Here is a 22,820-nt window from a genome sequence, read left to right on the forward strand (position 1 = left end):
ACAAACATTGTGTCTTTTTTGGTAGGTGCCCATACCTACCCCGGTGCTTGGCTCATGGGAGGTACCGAAAAGTTATTAAATAAACATTAATTGACCAGTTACTTTTCTTTTTTATGGGCAAAATATTTTTAATTAAAAAATTTTTTATTGGAGTATAGTTGATTTACAATGTTGCGTTGGTTTCTACCACAGCAAAGTGAATCAGTTATACATATACATATATCTACTCTTTCTTAGATTCTTTTCCCATGGAGGTCATTACAGAGTATTGAGTAGAGTTCCCTGTGCTACGCAGTAGGTCTTTATTATCTATTTTATACATTGTGGTGGTGGTGGTGATGGTTTAGTCATTCAGTCATGTCCAACTTTTTGCAACCCCATGGACCCTGCCAAGCTCCTCTGTGCATGGGATTCTCCAGTCAAGAATTCCCGAGTGGGTTGCCATTTCCTTCTCCAAGGGATCTTTCTGACACAGGGATCTGACCCGCCATCTCCTGCTTGGCAGGCAGATTCTTTACCATTGAGGCACCTGGGAAGCCTGTCTTATATATATAGTAGTGTGTATATATCAATCCCAATCTCCCAATTTATCCTCCCTTCCCCCCTGGTAACCGTAAGGTTGTTTTTTTTTTTAAACTCAATTACTTTTATTTTAGAAGTTTCTCTGCAACAGAACATTTTACTTCATTATCCAAAAAGACTTTTACTGGGGTCATTTCGGTAAAATGTGTTTTCTTTCTGACAATGTTCCCCTCACTTTTCGAATGAAGTAAACCATATTGTCTGACATTCACAGATACCTCTAATCAGTATTAGCATTCTATTCTGTACATCAATAAAGGCGTATTATTTGCCCGTTGCCCTGCCTTTTTGCAGTAGGAAGCCATGGCAATCCCATTTAAAAGTCTTTCAACCTATTCCCTTTGTGGTGGTGGCAACAGCAGAGTCTTCTGGGCTTTGTAACATAATAGCACCCTTTTATCACCCTGAATGGTTTATTAGAACCTGTTTGTACCGATGATTTAGTTCTACCATAGTGAGGCCACCACTCCAGGGCTTTCTGCTCTGTTTGGGGACTCTTCTGTCATTTTAATGTGGAGGGGTTTGTTTGTTTTCTTGTGAAATGGGCTTTCATTTAATTTTAGCATGATTTACATTATTTATTATCAGGAGACAAATCGAAGACTAGGGGATTGAGAAGAGTGCCCTGTGCTCCAGAATCACTCTGAAATCTGTGGCATAACAGTATCCCCGAGAATATTCAGTCCCTCCGAAGGCATTACACAGACACTTGCCCAAATGTATGCCGCTGCTTTCAGTCACAGAAACAAATGGAAAAATAATGCTCAGCCTCCTTCAAAACTCAAATTTCTCAGATCCAACTGCTTTACCATATTTGGTGGAGTTTCAGGTTTGACTGTGTCCTTTCCACCTCTAGTTTCCAGCATCTGGATAGGCGAAGGGCCAGACAACATCTCAGCCAAGTCCTGGGGGCCCTGGTACCCAAACTTGAGTGAGATGAAGGCTCTTACTCCAGCTTCCTAATTCTGACTCCATTTAGAAGCTGGAGTTCTGCCATGCTCTCTGTGCTGAAGCCTGCTGGGCTTCTTTGCCCCATACTTCCTTCTCTCTCTAAAAGGAGGGATCCTAAATGGAGCCTCAGCCCACAAACCCCTGTGGGCTCCGCCTCCTGTGGGGGTCAATTATCTCCAGCCCACTTAGTGAACTCAGCAGCTAGGGTTGCACCCGTCTTGACGGCTCCTCCTCTGTCTAAAATGCACTTTTATTATCACTGATGTTTGCCCTCACCAGACCTGAATACAATGACAAATTGTAAAGGTGAATTGGAATGAAAAACGTTATTTTCCAGAAAAATATAATTTTCATAAATTAAATATTATCACTGCAAAAAAGTATGACATTGCTGAATTGACACGACTTTAGAAAAGGAAAAATAAAATATTCTAAACTGTATCTGGTGAGATAAGGATTGACTGACAGATATCAGCTTCCATTCAACCAAGGCATAACAAATACCTTTGGTTCTTGTTTTTTTCAGGCCACTTCTAAAATCAGACAAAAGAAAAGCAATTTTTAAATAGTCACTTAAGGATTAGTCAGTATAACTAACCAAAAACTTGTCATTTTTGAATCAATTGACAAAACCCAAAGGCTAAAATCATGCCTGCCTTCATTCTTAACATCAGCAGTGAGGAGAGGGATTTAATTAGAAGTGAAAATATGAAAAGAAAAAATACTACATAGTTAGTGTAAAAAAAAAAAATCTAAATACCTATAAAACGACTTCCCCAGTGACTTTGCCATGGACTGGATTGATCTGGAGTGGTAGGCCTTCAGCAGTTCTTGAAATGGTGAAATTCTTTGAATACTGTGGCCTTGCAAATCACTATACTCCATGTAAATCAGCCAAGAACAAAGGAAGTCAATGGGGCTGAATTCTTCCAGATTTAGGCAGCCTGCAACACAAAGATACTCTTCCTGGAGACTTATCCAAAAGAACTCCATCCAAAGTCAAACCTTTGCATTCATAGACCTTTCCTGGGTAAAAAAAATGCTAATGAATAAATTCCATGACTACTTTTTTCTGGTATGCAAATTTTCTCTGGCAAGTTCTTTAAAACAACAACAACAAAAAATCTCATTGAATTTAATGAAATCAATGCAACGGCCAAAAGTTAATACCATTTGGATGCCAAATGCTACAATCACTATTTTTGTTTGATTGTCTTCAAAAAGTAACCCACAAAATATCCTTGATCTTCTGTTCAGTTTCTGAGGATTTCAGAAAAATTCCTGTTAGTGACTTAAGAACATGCATTTATAGTTACTTAATTTTTCCAGAGTTGGAAAATACTAAAGTCATTGGCATTTGAATTATTCCACAAATGATTTTTCTCCCAATATGGACTGATTACATTTTTTGTAATAGCTGCGTTATTTAATAGAAACAGGAGGGTCAAATCAGGTGTTTTACCTGATTCTCTGAACACCATGATCACCTCATTCCAAGTCATAATTCCACTAAGAATAGATAGTATCCAATGTGAGAACAGGGCTTCCAAGGTGGTGCTAGTGGGAAAGAACCCACCTGCTGAAGCAAGGAGCTGCAGGAGACACGGGTTCAATCCCTGGATCAGGAAGATCTCCTGAAGGAGGACATGGCAACCCACTCCAGTATTCTTGCCTGGAGAACCTCATGGACAGGGGAGCCTGTGGGCTACAGTCCACAGCATCACAAAGAGTCAGACATGACTGAACAACTCAGCACACACCTATGCAGATGTCAAAGAGTCGGATACAAAGTACAAAATGTAAGAATCAAACAAGATGCTTAAACATCTTTCATTCTTCACTCACTAAATCTTGACCTGAAACGTGAGTCAAAGGAACTAGCAAAAACAGCCAAAGCATTTCTGCTTTCCTATGTGTAACGCCTTTGGTCTGAGTTTAAAAAACAATAAAACTCGGCACTGATGTTTAAGACAAATAAAGCTGGACATCACTTTCTAATAAAAATAGATGCTTCTAGACTCCATAATATCATGCAAATAGGCCTTCTGACAGGATATAGCATCAATGCCAATGGTTTGAGTACAAAGCTGAAGAAGAGACTATACAACTAGGTCTTAGAAAGCTGTGTGATTCTAAGCAACAAAATATAGCAATATGATAGTTTTGATTTTAATACTGTCTATCTTTAGCATCTAGCAGGATGCTTTGCCTGCAATAGGTAATTAGTAGATATCTGATAAATGAATTCGTTGTTACAGCTGTGCAGTCATGCCTGACTCTATGAGACCTCATGGATTGCAGCACACCAGGCTTCCCTGTCCTTCACTATCTTCCGGAGTTTGCTCAAACTCATGCCCGTTGAGCTGGCAATGCCATCCAACCATCTCATCCTCTGTCGTCCCCCTCTCCTCCTACCCTCAATCTTGCCCAGCATCAGGGTCTTTTGCAATGAGTCTGCTTTTTGCATCAGGTGGCCAAAGTATTAGAGCCTCAGCATCAATCCTTCCAATGAATATTTAAGGTTGATTTCCTTTAGGATTGACTACTTTGATCTCTTTGCTGTCCAAGGGACTCTCAAGAGTTTTCTCCAGCACCATAGTTTGAAAGCATCAGTTCTTCGGTGCTCAGCCTTCTTTATGGTCCAATGCTCACATCTGTACATTATTATCAGAAAAACCATAGCTTTGACTATACGTACCTTTGTCAGCAAAGTGATGTCTCTGCTGTTTAACACACTGTCTAGCACATGAATAAATGATAAATATCTCAGCTAACCTTGTTAATGATTAAGTGGTTGGCAGCTATTTAAAAATCTGTAAGCCTGAAAAGAAGTTTCTGCAAATGCAGGAGATACAACCTCCTAATATTTAATGTGGAAATGGGATTAACTAAACTAGCACATGAATAATAATTAGAAATATATATACACATAATTATATATCATCACTTTGTTGTCCATCTGAAACTAACACAGTATTATAAATCAACTATACTTCAATTAAAACAAAGAAATTTCTCAAGCAGGACCCTAGCCATGGATAGCAAGATTTCTAGTTCTAGCTTTTTAATTCTCCTAATTAATAAATAGGTCCCATCCTTAGTCTTTTTAAGCACTGAAGTTCTCATGGAACAATGGCTTGTCACTAATTTTAACATTTTCTCTGTGGTTTTAGGAGGGATAGAAAAAGGAGGAAGCCAAGAACCATTCATGCCCTTTGCTTTCAAGCATAATGTCAATATAAGGAAGGTAATCAACGCAGCACAGGAGATGATTTCTGCCTTCAAGTATCCTCAGAAAATTGTCATTACCACTGCCCCCTGCACACATATATACACCACACAAAGGATCAGTCTGCACTCTTCAAACCTATCCTAAAAAAACAGAGAACCAAGAAAGCAACAGTATTCTCCAATAAGAAGAAAATTGGTGTCAAAAACCATAGATATAATGGCTAAGAATTATAGTAATAGTTTTAATTCATAATACAGTTACAAATCTAGAGTTGACCCACCCATAAGGGCATTGATTTTGGAGACTGATCCTTCACTTTGTCTTAGCCTCACCACTTTACTGTTTTGTGATCTTGGGCAACTTAGTTAATCTCTAAGACTCAGTTTGCTCGTCTTTCATGTGGGCATAAAAATACTAGCTCCAGAAGACAATCGGGAACACTGAATACAGGGGCGGTTATGCTCAGGTGCTCAGTCGTGGCCGATTCTTTGTGACCCCATGGACTGCAGCCTGCCAGGCTCCTCTGTCCATGGGATTTCCCAGGCAAGAATACTGGAGTGGGTTGCCATTTCCTTCTCCAGGGGATCTTCCAGACCCAGGGATCGAACCCGAGTCTCCTGCGTCTCCTGCTTTGGCAGGCAGATTCTTTACCACAAGCACCACCTGAGAAGCCCAGTCAGTCCAGTATATTATACTATTTGTACACACCCTGCATATACAAAGGTGTGTCTGTATGTGCCACTTTGAGTAAATTCAAAAATCATTCCCTTCTATAATTTGGATTCTTGTATATTAGCAACCTCAAAGCAGAGAAATGCATGCTGATAAGATATGTCTGATGGTAGATTTTTACAAATTTACCTTGCTAAATGTCAAGACTATTCATAAACCAGAATTTTACCTTATTATTGAGAATGTAGTATAGCATTTAAAATATTTTAAATCAATGATGGTAGATTTTAAAAAATTTATCTGGCTAAATGTCGAGGCTATTCACAAAACAGAATTTTATCTTATTATTGAGAATATAGTATAATATTTAACATATTCCAAATCAATGATACAGGCTCCCCACATTGTATTTTACTTCTACCTAATACTATGATTAATTCTGGGCACCTATAACATAATCTTAAACTCTAATGTGACAAGTCAGAAAAATAAAGGACTTTTTTTTAACCCAGCCTTTCATAATTTAAAATGTAACCTTTGGGTTTACATGATGCCTGCAAGCAGTGACATGGATGTTGACGACATTAATATCACTATTTGTGTCACTAAAATCTATAGCAAATACATTAGCAGCCACAAACGGAGGCAGTTTTTCAGAGAGCTTGCTAATTGCATTGCCACTGTGAACTTAGTTGTGCAGTGTTCACACAGAAAAACGCAAAGCTGAGAAACACAAATCCTGGGAAGATATGTAAACAGGGTGATAGCTGTTTTTGAATCTATAAGCCTTGTGTTGAGATAACATATCTCAGTCTTGATATTGTGGGATGATACTTCCCAAATAATGATCAAAGACAAAAGGGTATCTGACAAAACAATTTGCCCGACGTCCTAAAGTAAAATCAGGATCTAAGGGAGAGGAAAACAGATGCTCTTAGATTCAGGATCCAGGGTTAATTGAATTCTTTTCATTTTGAATTTGCCCGTCTTTACCTTCAGTCCACCAATGGCCCACAGAGCAAAGATATCTGTGTTCAGAGCACAAGTTCAACACTGTGGACAGTGGTGAGACAAGGCCCTAGCGGAGGACCTGAGGCTGGGGCTCACACCAGCCGCCCCACTGCCGAGCCTGCGCTGCCCCACTGCCGAGCCTGCGCTCAGCCACCCCGGCATGCGCATTACCCTTGCGTTAAAGGCAGCTTACCATCTGGTATTTCTGGATAATGAAGGAAAGTGATTTTTCAATTCCGAGCAGTTAATCACAATAAAAACGTTCTGTTTCTGGGACCTCCCTGGTGGTCCAGTGGCTAAGACTCTGCACTTCCCAGTGCAGGGGGCCCAGATTGGATCCCGGGTCAGGAGCCAGGTCCTACATGCTGCAATGAGGCCCCACCACAGCCAAATAAATAAAAATAAATGTCTTTTGAAAACCATTCTGTTTCTGTCATAAAGAGTGAATATCAGCCTGGTGTTCTCTGATGACCTAGAGGGGTGGGCTGGGGGGGCGGGGAGGGAGGCTTGACAGGGAGGGGACCTATATATAATTATGACTCATTTGCCTGGTTCTATGGCAGAAACCAATACAACATTGTAAAGCAACTTTCCTCCAATCAAAAAAAAAATTTTAATGAAGAAAGAAAAGAAAAAGAATAAATATAAGTCATATAATATCTCTATTTCTCAATTTTGCTGTTTTTTTTTTAAACATAGCATTAAAATCTAAAAATCACTTTCCTTACTCCATCTACTGTGAATCCTAGCTCTTTAGAATTGGAAAGAATCTCTTCAGCTCTCTGTTCTTTCTCAGTCTGTCTACAGGGGGAAAAAATATCCTGCAGAGAGATGATAAGCATTATGAGGACCCCTTTCAAAGTCACAAGTCAGTTGGTGGTCCAAGACCCCTGGTTCCAGGATTTCAATCCATCCCACCGCCAGCCCCGGCAGGGAGACCCAAGCGTCGGTCTCCTAAAAGTCAATGCTCCTCACACACCTTCAGAGGAAACATAAAGGCGGCATTCATTAGATTTCATTGCTTTAGTTATTATCCAACTTGTAAGAGAATAAAGACATTTTGTTTAAAGCAGCGTGCTACACCATTGGGCAATGGTCATAAATTCAATATTCTTCTAAGAATTAATCTAAGAATAGGAAAGAACAGACATACTTTTATTTGATGGCACAGCTGTACCATTAAAAGAAGAAACTTTCCAAAGAAAACAAGTTATTGGCAGTAAAATGTGGGGCTTCCCCATGAATTTTAACATCAAATTCCTTATCAGGAAGTCCTAACTGCCGATGTCAGTGGGACAAAAGGATTCATAAATGGGATGTTGTTAGAATGTGTCTTTTTCAATGGCTCTCTCTTTTTCCTTTTATGTTCTGTCCTTTGAAATTGCCTAAACAACAAAAATGCAACCTTAATTTTATATATTTGGCTTTGTGATTAACTTGATTCATGTGGGACTTAAAGGTGGGGAAGGACATCCCCTAGACTACAAGGAATCCTTCATGGTTCCTAAGGTTATTTAAGTAATGCTAATTCTAAATCCCCACGTATTACGGTTTACCCTAAGGTGGTAACTGAAAAGTTAAGAAAACGACTTATGAATAATTGGACCCTTTAAGATTTAAAACTTAACAGAACAGTTGAGACCTTGTTCCTATTACTAATGTGTCATGTACCTAAAGCAAATAAATCGGAGTTTGCTACACACCGCATGTTTATACTGAAACAAAGGGGAAGGATATTTGAAGTTGATACCACTTTGTAAAGGAGGTTCGCTTTGATTATAATTTAAAGTGTGCTATCAACAATGAACATAAAAATTAAGAAATCACCAAAAATGAAACAATTTAACCTTAGGAGAAACAATAGAATATTTTGATAGGTCTGTATTTTTCATGAATACCAATTAGAATATTGTCTTGTGTTACACTCTTACTGTTGGTCTGCAATCTGTATAAGTCCTTTGTAAGTGTACACTGGATTTTCTTTTACAATGACTCACATCGTATGGATCATGAAAATATGAGACTTTGAAAGGATGAGTGTCAGAGAAACCCTGTGGACATGAGGGTCTATGGAGGGAAAGACACTTAAGCGGAAGGAGGCTGGAGTCCTCTTCCACTGTTCTCTGTGGCCTCGTTCTGCCTACCTGGTTCTCCACAAAACACCCAATCCTGCCTTACAGCTCAGTTAGATATCATCAGGAAAGCACCCAATTCATTTACATTAGGGTAAAATGATTGATTATCCAGTTTTAATCTTCTGTGGCATATTAGCTCGGAAATCCAAATAAATCTCTAATGAATCACGTTCCAGGCGATGTGAAGGAGGTAGGCTTTCAAGTGGTGTCTGGTCTCGGCTGAAAAATCAGGAGCACAATGAACCCGGACAGCCTAACTGTGCACATAAACCAGGATGGCTACGGCACCTGCAAACGAGAAGCTGTCTTCCAGCCTTGTTCCCCAAGGAAGGCTGGTCTCTTTATTTACAAAATGCTCAGGGCTCATGGGATTTACTTCCTTGTAGCTCATTAATAAAAACAGACCTTCCAGCTTTCATTTCTCTGCTGGTAGCTCTTGGAGTATTCCACTCTCCTTTCTGAGTTCTGTGGTTTGGCTCCTGGGACACGGATTCCCAAAGGGTTCAAGGACTCACCCCCGAACGTGGCTCCCTTCCTGACAGCTGGCCTGCCTTTCATAAGGGGAGCTCCCCAAGTTAGAGCCGGTCACTTCATTTGTAATTTGGAGAGCCACAGGTGTATTTCTGAACAATTTAAGAAATGTAATTGAATACGCGGTGTACCAATCAAGCCATCTCACAAAATTCTACTCACTGAATTGCCTTCTACTGAGGAACACCAGTAATTATTCTCATGACATGTAAGAGTTAATCTAGGTATTCCTGAAAAAAAAAACAACAGGAAAATCATCTTGACACCTGTTTCTCTTCCAATTACTATAGTGATCACTGTCTGGGAGCCAATAACAAACAGTGCTCTAAAAGAGCTAAGATCTTTAAGAGAATTGCCATGTGATAGAAGTATACATAGATTTCCCTAGTCTCTTTTGGGAAGGGACTTCTTATCAGATAACATGCCTTGGATTTTTTAAAGCTTTTGTTTTTCTTTGATGCGGATCATTTTTTAAAAAGTCTTTATTGAATTTATTACAGTATTACTTCTGTTCAATGTTTTTTGACTTTTTGGCTATAAGGCATGTGGGATCTCAGCTCCCTGAGCAGGGAGCTAACCCTCACCCTCTGCATTGGAAGGCAAAGTCCTAAGTACTGGACTCACCAGGGAAGTCCCAAGCCTTGGATTTTAAGAAAAGAAAAACCAGATCATTATATGTATCTGTTTGTTTTAGTAGCACTGTTATGCATTAGCCAGTTGAAAAGTCTGATTATCTGTTTGCAGGGGGAGAGTAAAAGCTGTGGGCTTCCCAGGTGGCTCAGTAGTAAAGAATCCGCCTGCCAATGCAGGAGACACAGGTTCAATCCCTGGGTCAGAAAGATCCCCTGGAGAAGAAAATGGCAACCCACTCCAGTATTCTTGCCTGAGAAATCCCATGAACAGAGGAATCTGGCTGGTCCATGGGGTTGCAAAAGAGTTGGACATGACTTAGCGACTAAACAACCACCACAACTAAGGCTTTACAGCTATCTAAAGATGCTGCTAACGTAGGTTAAATTGTCTTTCTTGAATGCTTTTGAGGTTTAAAGTTAATGTGCAGTATTCTTACTCCATCAGAAGGGAAATGAAATGCAGTTGTTGAAAACTTCATGTCCCCGATGTATCAAGTTGAAGCCAAAGAAGAATGGTGTTCATGGAGATCCACTGTCACTCAGATGACAACCTGCATGTATTCATTTCTATGCAGAAACAGATCGCTCAAGTATCATGAACTGCGGTGGGTGCACGCTCACGGCGGGCCCCTCTAGGAAATGGTGAATGCTTTAAATTAGTCAAAAATGGTTTCTATTAGCTGATGTTAGAAAGGGGGTTAAATTTATCAGGCTGGCTTATTAACAGAAAAAAAAATGTCAGAGAGTTTTATACTAGTTGATCTGCATTGAACCCATCTAGTTTTTAAGTAAAATCTCTAACATTTGCTGTTTAATTATGGCTGACATGAGAGGCAGTTGGAGGCGATGGAAAGAAGCCTGGATCCAGTACCAGACATGTGGCCTCTGGCCCAGCTTCCACTGCCAATGACTCACCATGCTGACCCTTCATCTCCTAACAGGCACTGTGAGCTTCTCAGACAAGATGATCTCTAAAATATATAATGGTATTAAGCTTTTATTCTTTCAAAATACCTTAGTCATAACAGATGTGGGTTATTATCCTTACAGTCCCAGGGTTTTCTCTACAGTCTGATCTACTGTGGATACACCATGTCCTCAAATGACTTTAACAAACTGTGCAGCTAAACCAAAGGATGTATCCTTGAGAATGGCTGGAGAAGGCAGGTGACGGTCATGCAGAAGATGCTGCCAGACCCAGTCCTGCTCTACAACACCTCCTTTCTCGATTTTCCGTGTGCCAGGCTCACCACCCAGCTACAGTACCCAATTAAGGCAAGCCCAGTTCTTCTAGAATCCGACCTCAACTTAGATACCTTGTTGAGTCAGACATGACTGAGCAACTAACATTTCTTCAACTTCACATGGTTAATAAGTATCAATAGCAGCCTCCCTTGCTTTACCAACGGGCAAGTTCCCCTCCCTCTTGTCCACACATATCCCCCACGATCATGGCTCCCTTTCTCTGAACCGGGCTCATGGGCTACTTTGTGAAGGGCCATTTTCTATAGGCCGTTCTAGTTTAAATAGGGAAAGTGTTAGCCGCTTCAGGTGTGTCTGAGTCTTTGCGAACCCACGGACTGCAGTCCACCAGCTGTCCATGTTCAGAGGACTGCCCATGAAATTCTCCAGGCAAGAAAACTGGAGTGCGCTGATGTTGGTAGAAACCAACACAACACTGTAAAGCAATCATCCTTCAATTAAAAATAAATAAATTTTTTTAAACAAAGAAAACCTGAATGGGTTGCCATTCCCTTCTCCAGGGGACCTTCCTGGCCCAGGGATTGAACCCAAGTCTCCAACATCCCATGTGGATTCTTTACTGTTGAGCCACAGGGGAAGCCCCTGAGCCACCAGGAAAGCCCTTCAACAGGAAGCAAAGCATCATTTGATACAACATCCATTCCCCAGAAAATATCCCAGTTAGATGAACGGAGGGCGATTGGCAACCGTGGGTTCCAGAGAAATGAGAGATTGTTGAAAAATAAAACCACTTAGAGAAATGCAGTAATGATCCAGGCAGTAAATAAAGAGAATGTGGACTAGCACATAATGCGAGGATGTGGACTAGGAACACATCGGAGAGGTTGGACTCGAAACACACTTATGATTCGACAAGACAAGGTGATTGACGAGGTGCAGAATGACTCCAAAGTTGCAGTCGATGGTGGCACCACTCACATATGCTAAGTCACTTCAGTCGTGTCCAACTCTTTGCGACCCCATGGATTATAGCCTGCCAGGCTCCCCTGCCCACAGGATTTTTCAGGCAAGAATACTAGAGTGGGCTGCCATTTCCTTCTTCAGGGGATCCTCCTAACCCAGGGAGCAAACCTGAGTCTCTTACGCCTCCTGCACTGGCAGACAGCTTCTTTACCGTGAGCATCACCTGAGACCATTCACAGGTAGAAGGAACAGCTTTAGAAAGAAAGCACAGTTTTGAGGGAGAAGATAACAATTTTGCTTCTGATAATCCTAATTTTGATGGACTCAGAGGGCCCTAAGGATGAGAAACCTAGTAAGTAGTGGAGAGGGTTTTAGTTTAGATAATGCAACTAATCTGGTCACACTTTGGACCATTTTGATGGAGTACCAGCTGTGGGCAAGAAGTGATCTCTGGAATAATTAGAAATGACTAGATCCATGGTTGATTAGATCAGAGAGGAAGAGTAAATAAATAATTCTTTTGTCACTGTTGAATAGTTTTTATGTTAGTGGCTGTTGGGCTTCCCTGGTGGCTTACATGGTAAAGAATCTGCCTGCAATGCAAGAGACCCAGTTTCAACCCGTGAGTCGGGAAGATCCCCAGGAGAAGGGAACAGCTACCCACTCCAGTATTCCTGCCTGGAGAATCCCATGGACAGAGGAGCCCAGCAGGCACAGTCCATGGGGTCACAAAGAGTCAGACCGAGTGACTAAAACACACACACACGCACAGTGTCTATTTAAGTTTCTCAATGGAAACAGATTAGGACAATGACCTACTGACACGGGTCCCATGTTAGAAGGTAAACCATGCCGTCAAGAAACTAATGTCATATTCAAAATCTTTAAAAAAAAATCTTGGTCACAAGTTACAGAAAACAAAAATAGCAGTGCTAACAATACAAAAGTACATTTGGCTGAATTCTGTTATTCATGACTCGAACTAGCATCTTCCCCCCTTTAAATCTCACAAGATTCCTGCTCTATGTAAGTAGCACTTTCCTCCCACCAAGAGCCTTTTAGGAGCCCTCCATCACATGCATCCAGCACCAGGGTGGCACCGCCATAGATCATCAAGACAGGCTGGCTGGAGAGGTAGATCACTTTTGTCAAGGAAGAAGATTTAAAGGGTCGCAGGATCGTAACTCTTATCCTCTACAGTAAAAACGGCATTGTTGATGATTTAAGAACTTTGGGTGGTGCCATTCAGCCAGGATAATTATAAAGAATACCCCATTGTGGAATATTATCCCACAGGTCTGTAAATTTCCTGTCCCTCTTCCTATTTCAGTTCATCTTACACATCAAAAAACTCACGCTGCCTATAAAATGGAAGATACGCCACGCAAGAGTTATAACAAGAAAGATCTTTTATGTGAAAACACTTCGTAAAGTGCTGTTGGAACACGAGGTCTCAGTAGTTATTTTAGCCTATCACAGGACTCTGAGATTTAGAGGCGGACTCTTGTTCCCTTTTGCTGAGCTCTTGGAAATTGCACAACTGAATTCAAAAATAGAGAGGACACAATGACCCGGAATTGTGATCACCACTCTTAGAGTTAATGGAATTACTTCTCATTTCCAATAGGAACAGTAATAAAACCAACTTTTAATTCAGCAAGTCTTTTCTACAAACTGTCAATTCGTTTCCAGTTTCATCTTTGGCCCCAGTTCAATCCCTTCCTTTGAGGTGGTCACATTCACACAGCCTTCCAAATTATCTTATCAAGTTGTCCCTTGAGTTTTAGAGCCACCTGGAGCATAGTTCTTGTGTCTGGAGACAAAATGCCAGATGCAAAGATGCTTAAAAACTGGTGACCTAATTGTATAGATGAATTAAGACTAGATACTGCCAATTGTGTTTAACTGTTTAGTCTTAGTTTGGGTTTTGATGGTGTTTTATTGTCCTTTCAAACTATTCTCTTTGCAAGCAGCATAATTCAAAAGAAAGGACAAATGCTGAACACTTAATTTGTGTTCCTTAAAAAATAACTCTGTGCTTACTTCCTTGACCTGGGCTTTTATTGTTGTTGCCACAAAACTCGCTTGTCTTGGGTTTTGTTGGTTTTGTTGTTGCTGATGGTTGTGGTGGTGATTTTAATGTTTTAAGCAAAGAATCTTTTTGCTTATACTTCAGGGTGTCTTCCAAAGCACGACACTACCCAGATGCATATGTATTTCTAGGAAGAGAAAACAAGAAGTGTTAACAGGTCTTTCACCACCAAAAAATAACCATTTCATTTATTACCTGTTCCATTCGTTTCAACATAATATTTTCAGGGGTTCAAGAGCAGGTCATTCTATATCTGTAGGAAAAATAGGAAAAGAAGCAACTTGATACAACTTCCTCTTCTAATCTAACCCTATTCTCTTGTGCTCATTTCCAGCACTTTGGTGCTTAAATAACTGAACGCATGGACATGATGAATGATCCTCAGCAAATGAATAAATTCTTTCCTTAATAGTTTAGACTACAGGTTGGGTCTGGCAAGTGTTCCATTCTCTGTGATGTTCTGAGGAACCTATGTGATCTCCAAGGAGATAAAATATCTGGTATCACATAAACAGGTAGAATGTCATCCTGAGAGGGGATTCGCAGAAGATTCGCAGTTTGTCAATTTAAGTAAGCTGGAACTACGCTTCTCAGGATTCCCTTCTCTGCGGAGTTCTGAACTGGGAGAAGAGCAGAAGAGACAATTTGTACGGTTTGGAATGGAACCGTGAAACCGTGGCCACATTCCTCGTTGACCACGACAGTCTTGGGGGGCACCCGGTGCTGCTGGAGATCACGCATTATTGCAAGGGGTCTCACCTGATTGGCTAGGGAACCGAATATGTGTAGCTTCTTCTCTCCTTTCTGCTCTCCTCCACCAGCTTGTCCCACACCTGGGGCCAGGGCATCTCAAGCTTCATAAAGAATGGTTTCAGCCTCCCCCACAAATCACTCCCATCATCAGCGATGGAGGCTGGGAACTGGTGAAAGGATAAAGTGGGTTCCATCACTCCTTGGGGGACCCAGCCCAGCCTGCGGAGTTCCAGTTTGTCCAAGCTCCTCTGCACGGCCGTCTTTACTTCCTAACCACCTGCCCTGTGGGTTTCAGGCCCCAGCACCAGACCCTGAAACCACAGCCCCAGATCAACGTCTGAGCAAGCTACCACCCCTGGTGGGTGTACGTCTCTGGTCCAAGGCTGAATAGCGCACACTGCCACTGTCTGCTTCGTGACTTTTCTTGTTTGTTGGTTATACTGCGCTTTCCTCCACTCTCTGCCGCTCAAAGCTTATCTGATCTTACAGGAAGAGTTCAACTCCCACCCTTGTTATGAAGCCTTCCCTGATAATTACCGCTGCAGTATCTCTCTTCTAGCACTTAATGTGTCCTGCCTGCTGTGGCAGTTCTGTATATCTCTGTCTCCCCGTGTAAATTCCTTGAGGGCGGAAATGATGTTTCACTCATGTTTGTGTCCCCAAAGCGACGACCACAGTGCCCTGTGCAGAAATGCAGTTCAATAAACGTCTGTTGACTTGAAGTCTGGTTCAGTTTGCTTTATCCCCTGGCCTTTTCTTGCACTGCTTGGGTTGTCACCGTGACTGGATCTAAAAGACAACTTTACCTTCTGGGCTCTCTGCTCCTGTTTTATCTATTTTTATGATGTGTTTATACATAGCTCCTGTTTTATGCCAGAAGCCAAGCACTTTGGTGATACATCTGTACTTAGGTTAAATGTTTGACTTTTTTTTTTTTCAAGTGAAAAGGTCCTTGCCAGATGTGTTAAGAGTTTTCTCGTGAAATCTTATCATGAAAAAAGATAAGTCAATAACGGAATCCAATTAAGGCACCACGTATTTGCTATGGCAGAGTACCCAGCCCATAGCAAACTCTCAGGAATTGTGGGTTGAATGATGGAGGAAATAAATTGATGGATTTATTAATCAATAAAAACCTAACCAAGGAACAAAACTATCAGATACATATATAACATTGCCCTTTTTACTGACAAGACTGGAGAATTTTCCAAAAAAACACGGGTAACTTCTCTATAGTCGTATCGGCAGGTAGGAGCTTCCTCTCCTTTGAATTGCATTAGTTCTTCATCCTTGGTTAGAGTTTATTCTAAGCTATAGTTAATAACTATAATTTATGTTTTACACAAAATATTACTGTTTAACTTTTAAAAAAATAAAGAATACCATGGAACACTAGAGTGATGTGTCTAAGAAACTCTTCTCATGTGGATCTAGATCTATTTTTAGATTTTAGATTTTTTTTTTTTTTGCTTTTCTAACATCTACAAAAGAAAGTGTCAAAGGTAGTAATTAAAGACTTTTCTACTATTGCTAAATATTTGATAATTTTATAAAAGTTTTTTCAATTTCCATCTGTCATTGAGCTTCTAGAAGTTGCTATGAATTTCAACAAGAAACGGGTGCAGCCTTGTCTTGGAAGTTTTATGTCTCAAAACATTTTTCTCTCAAAGAAAATCCTAATTAAAAGTCCCGAGGAACCAAGTAAAGTATAATATTAACCAGGAATAGTTATTTTTTAATCTCTGTAAGTAAACTGTTAGAATAAACCTTCCTTAGGAAAAACTAGGGTTTTTGGTGGGTTTTTTTTGGTTTGTGAAAAGAAAAAAAAAAAGACACCAGGCTCCTTTGTCCTCCACTATCTCTTGGAGTTTGCTCAAATTCATGTCCAATGAGTCGGTGATGCCATCCAGCCATCTCATCTTCGGTCATACCCTTCTCCCCTTACCTTCGATCTTTCCCAGAATCGGCCTTTTCTAATGAGCTGGCTCTTCACATCAGGTGGCCAAAGTGATGGAGCTTCAGCGTCAGTCCTTCCATTGAATATTCAGGGTTGATCTCCTCTAGGATTGACTGGTTTGGCCTCCTTGCAGTCCCAGGGACTCTCAGGAGTCTTCCCCAGCACCACAGTCTGAAAGCATCAGTTCTTCAGCGTTCAGTCTTCTTCACGGTCCGACTGTCACATCCGTAAAAAGTAGGAGGGCTTCACTGACTGGTCCATAGACCAAATCCAACACTTCGGCTATTTTCACACAGCCTATGATCAAAGAGTGGTTTTTATGTTCTTTAATGGTTGGAAAAAAGAGGAAGACTGTCTCTTGATATACAAAAATCATATGAAATCCCAATTTCAATCATGCTCATTTATTCTCATATTGTCTGCAGCTGTTTCATGCTACAAGAACAGAATTGAGTAGCTGTGACAGAGGCCGTATGGTTCACGAAACCAAAAACATTTACTATGCCGCACTTTACAGAAAAAAGTTTTCCAACCCCTGGCTTGGAGCAAGGAAAAATAAAATTAAAGACATAGATTTTTATTGACATTTTAGGAAATGTACTCCCCTGTGCCCTACAGTGAAATAGAGACGAGTGTCCTGCAAACAGAATCTGCAACTGGCTCATACAAGCATTTGTAAAATTAGCATTTTACAATGTGTGCCCTATGGAAATTAAGTTCCAAGGAGTGACAAAGGCTATGACATGAAAAAAGGACATTCTGTGGACAAACAATAATTCCCAGAGATGCCGAATGATGCTTCAAGGATTTAATATGGTTCATGTAGATTTCAAATCTGCAAATATTTCTCAAACATGTTGTACCCTGGCATTTTTTTCTACTTTACCCTACTCTCCGACACGGGGCACCAATTGGGACTATTATGCCTTGAAATAGACTTTGGGGAGACGTATCTCAGTTGCGTGAAGATGGTGCTGATGTAAGTTGTTGTTTAGTTGCTCAATCACGTCCGCTTCTTTGTGACCTCATGGGCTGTAGCCTGCCGGATTCCTCTGTCCATGGGATTTCCCAGGCAAGAGTACTGGAGTGGATTGCCATTTCCTTTCCTAGGGGACTTTTCCCGACTCAGGGATCGAACCCGCATTTCCTGCTTGGCAGGCAGATTCTTTATCACTGAGCCACCAGGGAAGCCTGGAAATGATATATAACCTTCACTAAACACTCACTGAATTATTTAAAAATTCAACCATATGGGGCTTTCCTGGTCGTCCAGTGGCTAAGACTCTGAGCTCCAACTGCAGGAGGCCTGGGTTTGATCCCTGGTCAGGGAACTAGATCCCACATGCCGCAGCTAAAGATCCCAAAACCAAGTAAATAAATATATTTTTTAAAAAAAAATAAAAATTCAACCACAAAATCAGGTAAGACATGAGAATTTGAGAATCTGTCATCTCAAAAGTTGCATACTTACGTTCACATTGCCAACACATATCATATACTTCTTGACAACCTACAAGAAACAAATTTCCTGGCATAGAAATGCAGCTTCTGAAGGCAGAGAAAGTCTGCAAGCATCAGCGCGCCTGTTTAAAGCAGACCAAAGGGGTTTAATGTAGCAGAAAGCCAAGGTAGCTAGGTTATCAAGCACCACAGATTGCACTCAGAGCCTCTAATCAGCAGGACCACTTGGAAAAACAAACAGCCTGCAAGGGATAATCACTGCTTGGAAGTCAAGTTATGCAAAATGCATTTCCTTTGTGTGCATACCAGGAGTCCTTGGGTTGGCTGCCAGTAAAGAGAGCCATGGAGACTGATAGAATTATCTCACTGACTTCTACAGTTTGTGATTATTCCTAAAACTTTAACTTCTTTCCTTGATTTTATATCATGGAGTGAGCGCTGACAGATCAGGAAATAATGCACCACCAAATAAATAAATACATAAGAAGTACTGCCAGTTTGTTGAATGGCTTACTAATGTTTATGTTTTCATTAGTTTGCAACATACAATACTTGTCCCAGTATTTTAGTTCACATTCCCAATGTATGTTAGCTGCTCAGTCGTGTCCAACTCTTTGCAACACCCTGAACTGTATAGCCCACCAGGCTCCTCTGTTCATGCAATTCTCCAGGCAAGAATACTGGAGTGGGTTGCCATTTCCTTCTCCAGGGGATCTTCCTGACCCAGGGATCAAACTCAGGTCTCCTGCATTACCGCAGATTCTTTACTGTCTGAGCCACTATGGAAGCCTGATATTGTTTCTCTGGGAATCCCGAAGAAAGAATCGTTATGTCCAGAAAGCACTGACCTCAATATTTTTGCAAATGGTGGATTAAATGATATACAAGTCTACTTTCCTCCTCAAATGTTTATCTACAAGCCACAGGGTGTCCAGGCACTTCTGGAGAATCATTGAGGGCATGGGTAGACACAGGAGATCTGAGCTTATATAGCCAAGGTGACCCTACAGAGGGTTTAGTTACAGCCCTTCAATATATCCTATGATTTCTCAACAATTTTTAATTTCCTTGAAGAGCTTTGCAGCTTTATCAAAAACGAAAAAGATCTGTAAACAAAGGCTTTCCTCATAAAAAAAACAATGAGGGAAATATCTGTACTTATTTTAGGACTATAGTGAGAATTAAGTGAATTTTTAAAATATGTATCTCTGTGTGTATGGACTAAGGAGGGGAAGAGTAGTTTGAAAAAGTGCCTGCACAAAGTAAGCTGTACAGCAGTGTCATCTATTATCATCACCATCACCAGAGAAATGTTCACTAAGACAAAACAAATTTCCATGAAATAATGGAATAAAATGATCTGTTTGGTATTTTTTGATGTGTATGTTGTGATTAATATTCTTAAAATACAGCAAAAATGTAAAAGCAACAAGATGTGTTATCACAGGTGCTATCCTTTTATTAGTTTTCATATAAAATTCAAGAGATCTGTTTGCTAAGATACGTAAAGAAAATGGTCAACAGAAAACTCTAGAAGAAAACAGAAAGTATGCTGTTTGCCCTCATATTCTGGTGATGGTCTGGCACAAACACTGATTTTTACTTGGCATCCAACTCATTGTCAGCTCACATGATCTGAATATTGACTCATGAGTGAGACAACCACTCTGTTAATTTTGGGTAAATTACAAAGATGGAAGAAAAATCAAACATTAAGCCCCAGAGCATCAGTGAGAAGAGTCATGGGTTTTATTGATAAGGCTTTAAGAAGAGCTCAAATGAATCTTGTATCCTATTAGGAAAGGCAAGCAAAGGAAGTACCAAGAATAAAAAACCTAACATGTGTTTAGCATTCTCTATTTATTTAAAATTCCCTGCCCATGTGGATTATGATATCAGTATTACTTCCATTTCTGACTTTCAATAGACCCGAGTTGCCTGGGTTTTGCCCACAGCCCCACTAGATTATAACATTCAGTATCACGCTGTGTTTGTGGTTAACTTTTGGGCTCACCCTATCATACTTAGTTGGAGAAGGCAATGGCAACCCACTCCAGTCCTCTTGCCTGGAAAATCCCATGGACGGAGGAGCCTGGTAGGCTGCAGTCCATGGGGTCGCGAAGAGTCGGACACTACTGAGTGACTTCACTTTCACTTTTCACTTTCATGCATTGGAGAAGGAAATGGCAACCCACTCCAGTATTCTTGCCTGGAGAATCCCAGGGACGGAGGAGCCTGGTGGGCTGCTGTCTATGGGGTTGCACAGAGTCGGACACGACTGAAGCGACTTAGCAGCAGCAGCAGCAGTATCATACTTAGTGACGCCCAGCACCCGATGTTTCCTCTTTGCCTTGTCCTCATACAGAAAGAAAGTTCATCTCAGAAGGCATTTGTCCCTGCTCCAGTCGTGTCCAGACGTATTTATTTATTTAGTCAAGAACATTTAATAGGAAGCCAGGCATTGCTGCATGCACTGGAGATACAGCAGTAAGCAGACAAACAAGCCTCCCCTCTTGGACCTTACATGCCGCAGAAAGGAGATAGAAAATAAACAAGATGAATAAATAAGATATAAGTGTGTTAAATGAAAGGGAACTGAGATTATGAGATGGATAGAAGGATAGGTTACAACTTTAGAAAGAGGGCTGGGGAAGTCTCCCCAAGAGGGTGATGTTAAAGTCAAGACCTTCAAGAGGTCAGAGAGAAGAGCCTTGTAAGCAGAGAGACAGAAAGCAGGTGCAAAGGTCCTGGGGTGAGAAGATGCTCTAGGGGCACAGGTGTGCCCTAAAAATAGCACGAAGCCCCCTGCATCTGGACCGGAGTGAGAGGAGGACGAGCAATGGAAAGTGAGACCAGAGAGTTAATGGTACAGGAAAGTGAAAGGCAGAAGGTAGCAGATTCACTGAAGCCATGTGACCACTTAATTTTTCTAAATGAGTGGAAAACACTGAAAGTGTTAAGCAGAGTGACGTGATCTGACTTACATTTTAACAAGATATCCTGGCAATGGTAGCACAGACTCGGGGTGCAGTGGCAGAAAGAGGGACACCAAGCAAACCAAGCAAGAGACGATGACAGCAATCCTGGGAAGGAACAGCAGTGCCTTGAGCGAGATGGTTATGGATTAGCCCGATTCTGATAAAGCCAGCAAGAAAAAGCCCAGCTACCATAAGGTGGCAAGGAAGCCCACAGCCAAGGTCTCAGTCCCGCCTGTCACTCACATTGTGCTGTAGCCCCCTTGACCTACAGAGCATTCTGCTGATGTCCTGCCCTCTCGCCTTAGCAGATGCCAACCCTCAGTCACCCAGCAGGACTCAGCGCTGAGGGTCTCCTCACCCAAGGAGCCTAGCAGGTAACGAAAGCCCTCACCACACTATTTCTTTATGTATCTGTTTTTCCCCACTAAACTCAGGGCTGCTGGAGCTTAGGATCTGAGTCCTGCTGGAAGTTATAACCTAGTGCTGCAAACAGCGTCTGACATAAAGTAAGGGCTCATAAACCCATGTTTAGTGAATGAATACAATCACATCTTTATTTCAGTTTGTTAATTTATTGAGTTGCTCTTGCCTCATTTGAAAAATGGAAGAACAACCTCCTGACTAGGATGAAGTGAGTGTGCAAATGCTCGGGATGGTTCCTGGCAGAGAAGAGCCACGTGGATGTCCCTAGAACCCACAGATTTTCGGTGTACCCACTTAAAGTAGGCTTTCATTTTTTGCTGACTTTCTCTAGCTGTTGAAAACCAACTTTTCTGCTTTTTATTCAAAGTGGCATTCACTTTTTAAAAAATATTTTCTCTCCCTTCTAAAATATTAGTCAAAGGATAAGAAAATAACTTTGAATTCAGAAAGAAACAAACCAAACTTTCGCAGAAAATTTGCTTATTTACACAAAAAGAGTTCTGTGACTGCCGCGCAAGGGAGACTGGGTGCTGTTCTAATCTTGTTTGCCTTCCTATTCGGTATTCTTCGCTACGGCTCTCCCTAGGGGCCTTAAAAGGAATTACCCACCGCACAAAGGACTGCCTTGATGGTCATGTTTACTTGGGGTTTCTGGTCTAATGGAAGAGTGATACTGAAATAAGACAAAAACACTTTTTTTTTTCATTTTTATTTTGATAGCTTAACTTTTTGAGGACTTCTTTTTCCTCTTCTAAAGAAGTATCACATAGAAAAAAAAAGCAAACTAATGCTTAATAGAAAAAAATAGTATGATACTTCTTGGAAGGAACCAAAATGACATTATTTTAAATAAAAGTGACTTCCAATTACTGGAGACTTCATATATGGGCTCAATAGGCCCCGAAATGAATGAATTTTTTCTTATTTACTCCCCTGTAGTAGTCTATGTAGTAGTCTAGGAAAAGGTTACTGGTGTTATTTCCATTTTGTATTTAAGGACTCTGAGACTCAGTGTGACTAATTGGGATTTGCCTAATAAGTGGCAGGGCCTCTATGCTAATGACCACACGATACTCATTTCCCTCTAGAAGTGACTGTTCTTTTTTCCTTTTTGCCACACTGTATGACGTGTGGGATCTCACCACCCCGACCAGGGATCAAAACTGTGCCCTTGTATTGGAAGGTGGAGTCTTAACCACTGGACCACCAGGGAAGTCCTGACTGTTCATTTTTATATTCCCATC

At 41.0% G+C, this 22,820-nt stretch overlaps 1 long non-coding RNA gene across 6 annotated transcripts in view; it reads right to left on the reverse strand.

Moving 5' to 3' along the window:
- The window catches only part of LOC145518748 (uncharacterized), a 228,610-nt gene that overhangs the window by 73,671 nt on the left and 132,119 nt on the right, over positions 1-22,820 (reverse strand). Inside the window, exon 2 of one of the 6 annotated variants that reach the window (XR_014063257.1) lies at positions 2,294-2,477. The exons of 4 other annotated variants lie outside the window; for them this stretch is intronic. This is a non-coding gene — a long non-coding RNA (uncharacterized LOC145518748). Of the gene's footprint in view, positions 1-2,293; positions 2,478-13,303; positions 14,132-22,820 lie in introns of those variants that run through there. One more of the 6 variants, XR_014063254.1, reaches the window with a different exon arrangement.

This window comes from Giraffa tippelskirchi, chromosome 8 (genome assembly GCF_054371585.1).
Source record: "Giraffa tippelskirchi isolate mGirTip1 chromosome 8, T2T-mGirTip1v1.2.pri, whole genome shotgun sequence".
Classification (NCBI taxonomy): domain Eukaryota; kingdom Metazoa; phylum Chordata; class Mammalia; order Artiodactyla; family Giraffidae; genus Giraffa; species Giraffa tippelskirchi.